This window comes from Schistocerca cancellata, chromosome 11 (genome assembly GCF_023864275.1).
Source record: "Schistocerca cancellata isolate TAMUIC-IGC-003103 chromosome 11, iqSchCanc2.1, whole genome shotgun sequence".
Classification (NCBI taxonomy): domain Eukaryota; kingdom Metazoa; phylum Arthropoda; class Insecta; order Orthoptera; family Acrididae; genus Schistocerca; species Schistocerca cancellata.
In genome coordinates this window covers 147,686,428-147,697,353 of record NC_064636.1, presented here as the reverse complement: position 1 = coordinate 147,697,353, position 10,926 = coordinate 147,686,428, and the positions used below count along the sequence as shown (strand labels likewise).

The 10,926-nt window shown below is 45.1% G+C and overlaps 1 non-coding gene across 1 annotated transcript; it reads left to right on the top strand.

Annotated features, from left to right (window-relative positions):
• Positions 1-4,523: 4,523 nt before the first annotated feature.
• Trnap-cgg (transfer RNA proline (anticodon CGG)) lies at positions 4,524-4,598 on the top strand. The gene has a single exon. It is a non-coding gene; the product is annotated as a tRNA-Pro (tRNA).
• The last annotated feature ends 6,328 nt before the right edge of the window (positions 4,599-10,926 follow it).

The window sequence follows — 10,926 nt, the reverse complement described above, 5'->3', positions numbered from 1 at the left end:
TCGTTTACGCTTAGAAAAAAAAACCAAATAAGTAACGAAGTGCTAATTGTGCGTTGTGAAAAATATAGGGGCGAATTTTAAATAGCTACAGTGTATAATCAGACTAACAAATGGACATTCAGTTACGCGAAATAGCGGACAGCGAAGTGTGATCATTAAATTGAGTACACCGACAGGGCTGTAAATTCTGGGATAAGTCTATTCGCATCTCACGAGGGACGCGGTATTGAGACCGGTTTTTTTTATTATATCACGGAGAGCGGGCATCAATTTATAAAAAGGAGAAAAGCTGTATCATTATCATTGACTGTTGGTGTTAAGCAACCAAAACTGTTCATCAAAGGGTTTCGGTGAATGAGTGGTGAATGCGAAATGAAACTGTGAACGAAGTTATGTTAAATAAAGCAGAAGAGACAAGACAGTTTGGTCGTATCTGTTATTATTCCATCAACCGTAACATTTCTTCTCGTTGTACGAAGCCTTTATAGACGATCGTTATGACAATTTGCTTTGAAGGGATCTAGTTACGAGTTAAGTTTTGGGGACCTGGTCAACAGGGGATAGTTCGTGGATCATAGCTACTGCAGCTATTCTGGAATCAGGTGCTACCGTGACCGTTGTGTGTTGTCAATGGCTTAAGGTCATCATATCTCATGCTCTAAGATCGACGCGCCTTTCCTCTTGGTATAACGGTGTCTCACGGTAACAACGACAACGCCGACGGCGAAGAAAGATACGGTAGAAGGTGATAGAAATACACTCCTGGAAATTGAAATAAGAACACCGTGAATTCATTGTCCCACGAAGGGGAAACTTTATTGACACATTCCTGGGGTCAGATACATCACATGATCACACTGACAGAACCACAGGCACATAGACACAGGCAACAGAGCATGCACAATGTCGGCACTAGTACAGTGTATATCCACCTTTCGCAGCAATGCAGGCTGCTATTCTCCCATGGAGACGATCGTAGAGATGCTGGATGTAGTCTTGTGGAACGGCTTGCCATGCCATTTCCACCTGGCGCCTCAGTTGGACCAGCGTTCGTGCTGGACGTGCAGACCGCGTGAGACGACGCTTCATCCAGTCCCAAACATGCTCAATGGGGGACAGATCCGGAGATCTTGCTGGCCAGGGTAGTTGACTTACACCTTCTAGAGCAAGTTGGGTGGCACGGGATACATGCGGACGTGCATTGTCCTGTTGGAACAGCAAGTTCCCTTGCCGGTCTAGGAATGGTAGAACGATGGGTTCGATGACGGTTTGGATGTACCGTGCACTATTCAGTGTCCCCTCGACGATCACCAGTGGTGTACGGTCAGTGTAGGAGATCGCTCCCCACACCATGATGCCGGGTGTTGGCCCTGTGTGCCTCGGTCGTATGCAGTCCTGATTGTGGCGCTCACCTGCACGGCGCCAAACACGCATACGACCATCATTGGCACCAAGGCAGAAGCGACTCTCATCGCTGAAGACGACACGTCTCCATTCGTCACTCCATTCACGCCTGTCGCGACACCACTGGAGACGGGCTGCACGATGTTGGGGCGTGAGCGGAAGACGGCCTAACAGTGTGCGGGACCGTAGCCCAGCTTCATGGAGACGGTTGCGAATGGTCCTCGCCGATACCCCAGAAGCAACAGTGTCCCTAATTTGCTGGGAAGTGGCGGTGCGGTCCCCTACGGCACTGCGTAGGATCCTACGTTCTTGGCGTGCATCCGTGCGTCGCTGTGGTCCGGTCCCAGGTCGACGGGCACGTGCACCTTCCGCCGACCACTGGCGACAACATCGATGTACTGTGGAGACCTCACGCCCCACGTGTTGAGCAATTCGGCGGTACGTCCACCCGGCCTCCCGCATGCCCACTATACGCCCTCGCTCAAAGTCCGTCAACTGCACATACGGTTCACGTCCACGCTGTCGCGGCATGCTACCAGTGTTAAAGACTGCGATCCATCCCATCCCTGCATTGGTTAGCAGATAATGATTGACTGATATGGCTTGTTTGTGTTGGGGAAAAAGTTTTGGTTGATGGACAGCAACTTCTGGGGGTTGCTAGCAGCGAAACGGTGATCGCGTACATGAGTGCAACATGAGAAATGAGTCGAAAGGGAATGCATAGTCGCCAGCTATTCCGTCAGTGTGGGAGACAAGTCTGAATGTAGAGCTCGTGAATCACCTTCGGACTATAGTTTGGAGACCTACGCCGACACCGTGAAGGTCTTCCAGTCTGCTTATGTTGTAACTGTCTTTTACTTCAAATCAGCAGATGTGTGGCGTGTTACGGTTTCTGCAGTAAGACACAGGAGGCAGTAGCAGCAGCAGTTTGAGGTGAAAATTCGCAGACTGAATGTAATTTGGGGACGTACAACATTGTGCGAATTTCCGCCTAATGGTCAAATCACAGTCCTGTTGCACTAACTAAGGTCGTTCTGTTTCTACATAGGTTGCAGAAGGTGGTGGATATGTCTTTCTCCAACTTTTGCTGAGTTTCCGCTTACATTGGAACGATCACATGCTGAAAGCTGTAGAAATGGGAGCAGTAGGCGGTGACTAAAACGATGTTGGAACAATGTATTTACCTTAATAGTCATAATATATATAGCGGTTCATGACATCCAGTCTTACAAATTTCAAAACTCCGCCATCTCTCTCCCCACATCCACCACTGCTGGCGGCTCACCTCCAACTGCGCAACGCTACGCGCTGTTAACATCCAGCTGCCCAACACTACAATGGCAGACAACAATGCAAACTAGCCACAGACTGCACACAGCACAGCCAGTGATTTTCATACAGAGCGCTACGTAACGTTGCCAATAAGAAAACATAAACAGCCTACTTACACAGTGCCATAAATATCATTCAGTAGTGTTTGTAATAATTAAAGGAATTGTCAGTAGGATCGAAAGCGGGTATGCGCTTGAATGGAAAGACCCGATTCCAAATGACTGACATCATTTCTAGCGGATAGCGTGACACTAGAGATCAGGGAAACTAGTGTACATTTTCATACGATCTGAATCAGCACATCATCATCTTCTTCTTCTACTACTACTACTACTACTACTACTAATACTGTTTGTGTTCCTTCTCCATCAGTCAGCGCCTATAGCTCAGTGCATATATCGCTGAACGTCTGATATGGTCTCGAGACAGAATGCACTAGAAATACTACAGAGTTATTTACCTTGGGCTGAGGGAGTCGCAAATACCGCTTACATACCACTTTCCTTAGCCGATTGACTTTCAAATGTGGTAATTTTATCACTAGGTTGCGTTGCGGGCTTACACATTTCTACGATCATGGTCACGGTATTTGTCCGGAAAAAAGAAAACTACCTAATTCAGTGGTAATGTCGTACCACAATTTGTAAAGCGGGTATAGCTTTTAACATGGATACTTGTGTACACCTTAGAACCAGGAGCGCTTGTGGGTGTAACATGCAGTACTTTTTGGTATCGGGTTTCTTGTTTAACATCTGGTCGATTATGTCTCTCTTTCCATGACATGGTGGTAGGACTCGCAAGAAGAACATAAGGGACATGCACACTTATCATTGATTTTCGGTCAGTATTATTTCGTATCGTAGACAATGATTTATTGACGAAATATTATAATTAGTAGTAGCGGTGGGTGCGTTATATGTACGTATTTGTGCATCAGGTTTATAAAGTATGTGTTTGTGGAAAGGAGATTATGCCCTGTTGTAGGGAACTTACGGATTTGACTTGGAGTACTGTGATAGCAAAGGGAAGAGTATGTCCCGTCATAAGGCGGCTACAGATATTCCCATTCACAGAGCCACTGCCTTAGGTAGGGTGCATTTCTGATACTTCGTTCATTGCCAAATGATGTTCAATTGAGACCGTGATCGTAAGATGGGCAGCTTTCGTGATCAAGTGGAAATTTGATAAGATTGTGTATGGAGGTCCATTTATGCTAGACCTTTATTGCCTTCCATGTAAATTGTTCGGTTGACTGCTTCTGCACATTTTGCGACCTTATTTAGTTGAGAGAACATAGATTGTGGTCAGAATGAGATTTTCACTCTGCAGCGGAGTGTGCGCTGATATGAAACTTCCTGGCAGAATAAAACTGTGTGCCCGACCGAGACTCGAACTCGGGACCTTTGCCTTTCGTGGACAAGTGCTCTGCCATCTGAGCTACCGAAGCACGGCTCACGCCCAGTCTCACAGATTTACTTCTGCCAGTATCTCGTCTCCTACCTTCCAAAATTTACAGAAGCTCTCCTGCGAACCTTGCAGAACTAGCACTCCTGAAAGAAAGGATATTTTAATCTGCCAGGAAGTTTCATATCAGCGCACACTCCGCTGCAGAGTGAAAATCTCATTCTGGAAACATCCCCCAGGCTGTGGCTAAGCCATGTCTCCGCTATATCCTTTCTTTCAGGAGTGCTAGTTCTGCAAGGTTCGCAGGAGAGCTTCTGTAAAGTTTGGAAGGTAGGAGACGAGATACTGGCAGAAGTAAAGCTGTGAGTACCGGGCGTGAGTCGTGCTTCGGTAGCTCAGTTGGTAGAGCACTTGCCCGCGGAAGGCAAAGGTCCCGAGTTCGAGTCTCGGTCGGGCACACAGTTTTAATCTGCCAGGAAGTTTCATATCAGCGCACACTCCGCTGCAGAGTGAAAATCTCATTCTGGAAACATCCCCCAGGCTGTGGCTAAGCCATGTCTCCGCTATATCCTTTCTTTCAGGAGTGCTAGTTCTGCAAGGTTCGCAGGAGAGCTTCTGTAAAGTTGGGAAGGTAGGAGACGAGATACTGGCAGAAGTAAAGCTGTGAGTACCGGGCGTGAGTCGTGCTTTGGTAGCTCAGTTGGTAGAGCACTTGCCCGCGAAAGGCAAAGTTCCCGAGTTCGAGTCTCGGTCAGGCACACAGTTTTAATCTGCCAGGAAGTTTCATAGATTGTGGTGTGTGCATCTGACATGTGGAAGACTCGTTTACCTATTCTCTAGAAATGGGAAACACTTGGCTTGTAAGACTTGGCTTGTAACTTACAGGGATGATTTGGAATTTGTTAGATCAGTGAGATCAGTATTTACGGGTGGAAATATCATTTTTCATCTGTTTGTTTCTAGTTACTTAGTGGTCTAGAGCACACTCGACCTAGCTAAAGTTTGGGGTTTGTAGAGAAATAATTTCTCGTCTGTATCTTCGGAATTATTTTGCGTGAATGATCAGGCGTCTACTGCCATGGGCTTTATATCGAGAAGTACGGCGAATATGATATAATATTATGGCGAAAATAGGTGTGTTCTTGTAATCCCAGAGTCTGGAGACGTGTCTAGAGAAGCAAGCAAGTAGGCACATGTGGACCAGAAACAGTAGTGCGTTTGAACCAAGGGGAAACGAGCCTGTCTCTGCACATAAGTTCTGAGAGTGGCCTCGATTGAGTAAGGGCTTTCTCATGTAAAAGGGGTGATTTTCTATAGCATAGGATAGGAATTGTATGTTTACTACATCGACTTGGTATGCATTGATATATTGCTGAGTTGGAGATCGGTTTCATGTACTAATATTCAAGCTCCTGGCACGAGTGGGAGGACATTGTAAATGTGTAGATGTCTTTACGTATTTGACGATACGTATGGCACTTTGTGAGGCTTAGTTGTCGATGCAATATGGCGAACAGTGTAAAATAGTTTATTGCAGCTGAATGTCAAATCTGTAGAAAGAAAGAAAAGGTGGATGATGCCTTCCTAGGACTGGGGAGCATCGCGACATATAGCCTGTGTGAGTGTAGGCATACAATAATTTTTTGGGTGCTGTACGGATATAAAAGGTAATTGCACTGTTTGTGTAAAATGTGTATATATTGCATTGTAAAGTTACTATGGTTTATGGTATGGCATGACTAGAGGGGATGCTGTGTATCCTATCTTGAGGAACATGTACAGGGTGAGTCACCTAACGTTACCGCTGGATATATTTCGTAAACCACATCAAATACTGACGAACCGATTCCACAGACCGAATGTGAGGAGAGGGGCTAGTGTAATTGTTTAATACAAACCATACAAAAATGCACGGAAGTATGTTTTTTAACACAAACCTACGTTTTTTTTTAAATTGAACCACGTTAGTTTTGTTAGCACATCTGAACATATAAACAAATATGTAATCAGTGCCGTTTGTTGCATTGTAAAATGTTAATTACATCCGGAGATATTGTAACCTAAAGTTGACGCTTGAAACCTCCGATGTTCTGTTGCGTGTTGTAACGAACATGGGCCATGGTCGGCGAGCAGCATCTGCAGGGACATGTTTACGATGACGACCGTGTTTACGAGTGTGGCTGTAGTGCACTGTTGTGGTTTGGTCTAGCTGTCGCAGTGTCCGCATGTAGCGCTTGCTACTATTGTTATTCTGCATTCGTCTCCGCACGCAATGGCTCTGAGCACTATGGGACTCAACTACTGAGGTCATTAGTCCCCTAGAACTTAGAACTAGTTAAACCTAACTAACCTAAGGACATCACACACATCCATGCCCGAGGCAGGATTCGAACCTGCGACCGTAGCGGTCTCGCGGTTCCAGACTGCAGCGCCAGAACCGCGCGGCCACTTCGGCCGGCTCTCCGCACGCAGACCAACTGTAGTACACCGTGTTACCAGATGTCTGTGATAGTGTAGTGTTGTAGGAACTGTGACCGTGGTGTATTCGAACTCTGAAAAGGCGGAGATGATACTCATCTGTGGCGAGTGTCGACGAAATGCTGCTGAAGCCTGCAGGGTGTATGCAGAACGGTACCCGGACAGAGAGCATCCAACGTGCCGCACATTGCAAAACATCTACCGCCAACTGTATGCAACAGGTATGGCCGTAGCACGCAAACGGGTCCATAACAGGCCCGTCACAGGAGAAGCGGGAGCAGTTGGTGTGTTAGCTGCTGTTGCCATGAACCCACACATGAGTACACGGGACATTGCGAGAGCCAGTGGACTGAGTCAAAGTAGTGTCATGCGCATACTGCATCGTCACCGCTTTCACCCGTTTCATGTGTCGCTACATCAGCAATTACATGGTGATGACTTTAATCATCGAGTGCAATTCTGTCAATGGGCATTAACAGAGAATGCGTTGCAGTTCTACCTGTTTACCGATGAAGCGGGTTTCACAAACCACGGGGCAGTGAATCTACGGAACATGCATTACTGGTCCGTGGACAATCCTCGCTGGTTGACAGGTAGAGCGACAGCGACCGTGGACTGTAAATGTACAGTGCGGAATCATTGGCGACCACCTCATTGGTCCTCACTTCATTGCAGGGGCCCAAACAGCTGCAACATACATCGCGTTTCTACAGAATGGTCTGCCAACGTTGCTCGAAAATGTCCCACTGGAAACGCGTCGACGTATGTGGTATCAGCATGATGGTGCGCCTGCACATTCCGCAATTAACACTAGGCTGACCCTTGACAGGATGTTCGACGGGCGTTTCATAGGACGTGGAGGACGCATAAATTGGCCAGCCCGTTCTCCTGATCTTACACCTCTGGACTTCTTTCTGTGGGTACGTTAAAGGAGAATGTGTACCGTGATGTGCCTACCACGCCAGAGGATATGAAACAACGTATTCTGGTAGCCTGCGGCGACATTACACCAGATGTACTGCGGCGTGTAAGACATTCATGACGCCAGAGATTGCAATTGTGTGCAGCAAATGATGGCCACCACACTAAACATCTATTGGCCTGACATGTCGGGACACACTCTATTCCACTCCGTAATTGAAAACGGAAACCACGTGTGTACGTGTACCTCACCCCTCATGGTAATGTACATGTGCGTCAGTGAAAAAGACCAATAGAAAGGTGTTAGCATGTGGACGTAATGTGCTGCTCCAGTCTCTTCTGTACCTAAGGTCCATCACCGTTCCCTTTGGATCCCTACGTAATTCGGTGCTTTCCGATACACACGATCGAACAGCGGAGGAGTGGTACTGAAGCATCAACTTTAGGTTACAATATCTCCGGATGTAATTTTACAATGCAACAAACGGCACTGATTACGTATTTGTTTATATGTTCAGATGTGCTAACAAAACTAACGGGGTTCCATTTAAAAAAACGCTTTCCTTGCCATTGCCAGTCTACATTTTATATCCTCTCTACTTCGACCATCATCGGTTATTTTACTCCCTAAATAGCAAAACTCCTTTACTACTTTAAGTTTCTCATTTCCTAATCTAATTCCCTCAGCATCACCCGACTTAATTTGACTACATTCCATTATCCTCGTTTTACTTTTGTTGATGTTCATCTTATATCCTCCTTTCAAGACACTGTCCATTCCGTTCAACTGCTCTTCCAAGTCCTTTGCTGTCTCTGACAGAATTACAATGTCATCGGCGAACCTCAAAGTTTTTACTTCTTCTCCATGAATTTTAATACCTAAACCGAATTTTTCTTTTGTTTCCTTTACTGCTTGCTCAATATACAGATTTAGTAACATCGGGGAGAGGCTACAACCCTGTCTTACTCCTTTCCCAACCACTGCTTCCCTTTCATGCCCCTCGACTCTTATAACTGCCATCTGGTTTCTGTACAAACTGTAAATAGCCTTTCGCTCCCTGTATTTTACCCCTGCCACCTTCAGAATTTGAAAGAGAGTATTCCAGTCAACATTGTCAAAAGCTTTCTCTAAGTCTACAAATGCTAGAAACGTAGGTTTGCCTTTTCTTAATCTTTCTTCTAAGATAAGTCGTAAGGTCAGTATTGCCTCACGTGTTCCAACATTTCTACGGAATCCAAACTAATCTTCCCCGAGGTCGGCTTCTACCAGTTTTTCCATTCGTCTGTAAAGAATTCGCGTTAGTATTTTGCAGCTGTGACTTATTAAACTGATAGTTCGGTAATTTTCACATCTGTCAACACCTGCTTTCTTTGGGATTGGAATTATTATATTCTTCTTGAAGTCTGAGGGTATTTCGCCTGTCTCATACATCGTGCTCACTAGATGGTAGAGTTTTGTCATGACTGGCTCTCCCGAGGCCATCAGTAGTTCAAATGGAATGTTGTCTACTCCCGGGGCCTTGTTTCGACTCAGGTCTTTCAATGCTCTGTCAAACTCTTCACGCAGTATCTTATCTCCCATTTCGTCTTCATCTACATCCTCTTCCATTTCCATAATATTGTCCTCAAGTACATCGCCCTTGTATAAACCCTCTATATACTCCTTCCACCTTTCTGCCTTCCCTTCTTGGCTTAGAACTGGGTTGCCATCTGAGCTCTTGATATTCATACAAGTGGTTCTCTTTCCTCCAAAGGTCTCTTTAATTTTCCTGTAGGCAGTATCTATCTTACCCCTAGTGAGACAAGCCTCTACATCCTTACATTTGTCCTCTAGCCATCCCTTCTTAGCCATTTTGCACTTCCTGTCGATCTCATTTTTGAGACGTTTGTATTCCTTTTTGCCTGCTTCATTTACTGCATTTTTATATTTTCTCCTTTCATAAATTAAATTAAATATCTCTTCTGTTACCCAAGGATTTCTATTAGCCCTCGTCTTTTTACCTACTTGATCCTCTGCTGCCTTCACTACTTCATCCCTCAGAGCTACCCATTCTTCTTCTACCGTATTTCTTTCCCCCATTCCTGTCAATTGTTTCCTTATGCTCTCCCTGAAACTCTCTACAACCTCTGGTTCTTTCAGTTTATCCAGGTCCCATCTCCTTAAATTCCCACCTTTTTGCAGTTTCTTCAGTTTCAATCTGCAGTTCATAACCAATAGATTGTGGTCAGAATCCACATCTGCCCCAGGAAATGTCTTACAATTTAAAACCTGGTTCCTAAATCTCTGTCTTACCATTATATAATCTATCTGATACCTTTTAGTATCTCCAGGATTCTTCCAGGTATACAACCTTCTTTTATGATTCTTGAACCAAGTGTTGGCTATGATTAAGTTATGCTCTGTGCAAAATTCTACAAGGCGGCTTCCTCTTTCATTCCTTCCCCCCAATCCATATTCACCTACTATGTTTCCTTCTCTCCCTTTTCCTACTGACGAATTCCAGTCACCCATAACTATTAAATTTTCGTCTCCCTTCACTACCTGAATAATTTCTTTTATCTCGTCATACATTTCATCTATTTCTTCATCATCTGCAGAGGTAGTTGGCATATAAACTTGTACTACTGTAGTAGGCATGGGCTTCATGTCTATCTTGGCCACAATAATGCGTTCACTATGCTGTTTGTAGTAGCTAACCCGCACTCCTATTTTTTTATTCATTATTAAACCTACTCCTGCATTACCCCTATTTGATTTTGTATTTATAACCCTGTAATCACCTGACCAAAAGTCTTCTTCCTCCTGCCACCGAACTTCACTAATTCCCACTATATCTAACTTTAACCTATCCATTTCCCTTTTTAATTTTCTAACCTACCTGCCCGATTAAGGGATCTGACATTTCATTTGATGTGGTTTACGAAATATATCCAGCGGTAATGTTAGGTGACTCACGCTGTATGCACTGGTGACGATCTTCGGCATGGAAAACACTGAACACACTAATGAGATGAGGGTCGGGGGGGTGGGATGGGGGCGCCTGCCACTGAGTGTAGGGGAATCGCAGGGGGAGAAGGAGGGGGGGAAGGAGGGGGAGGGGGTGGGGGTGTTATCAATTATGCCTCTTTTAAGCTGCGAGTTCTTCAAGAGTCATCTTTAACCTTCCCAATTATATCTTCCAGATATGGACAGGTACATTCAGCAGTGGCTATCGACATGGGACGTGTGTCTGGAAAATCACGACCATTATTAAACTTGTATACTGCTACCAACTACTACCAATATAATACACTTTATGCAAATGCTAATATTTCTCGTAATGAAAGCAGTTGAGTAGGGGGAGGTTTCAGACTTTGCTTAAACGATGTCGCTACGTTCAGTTACAA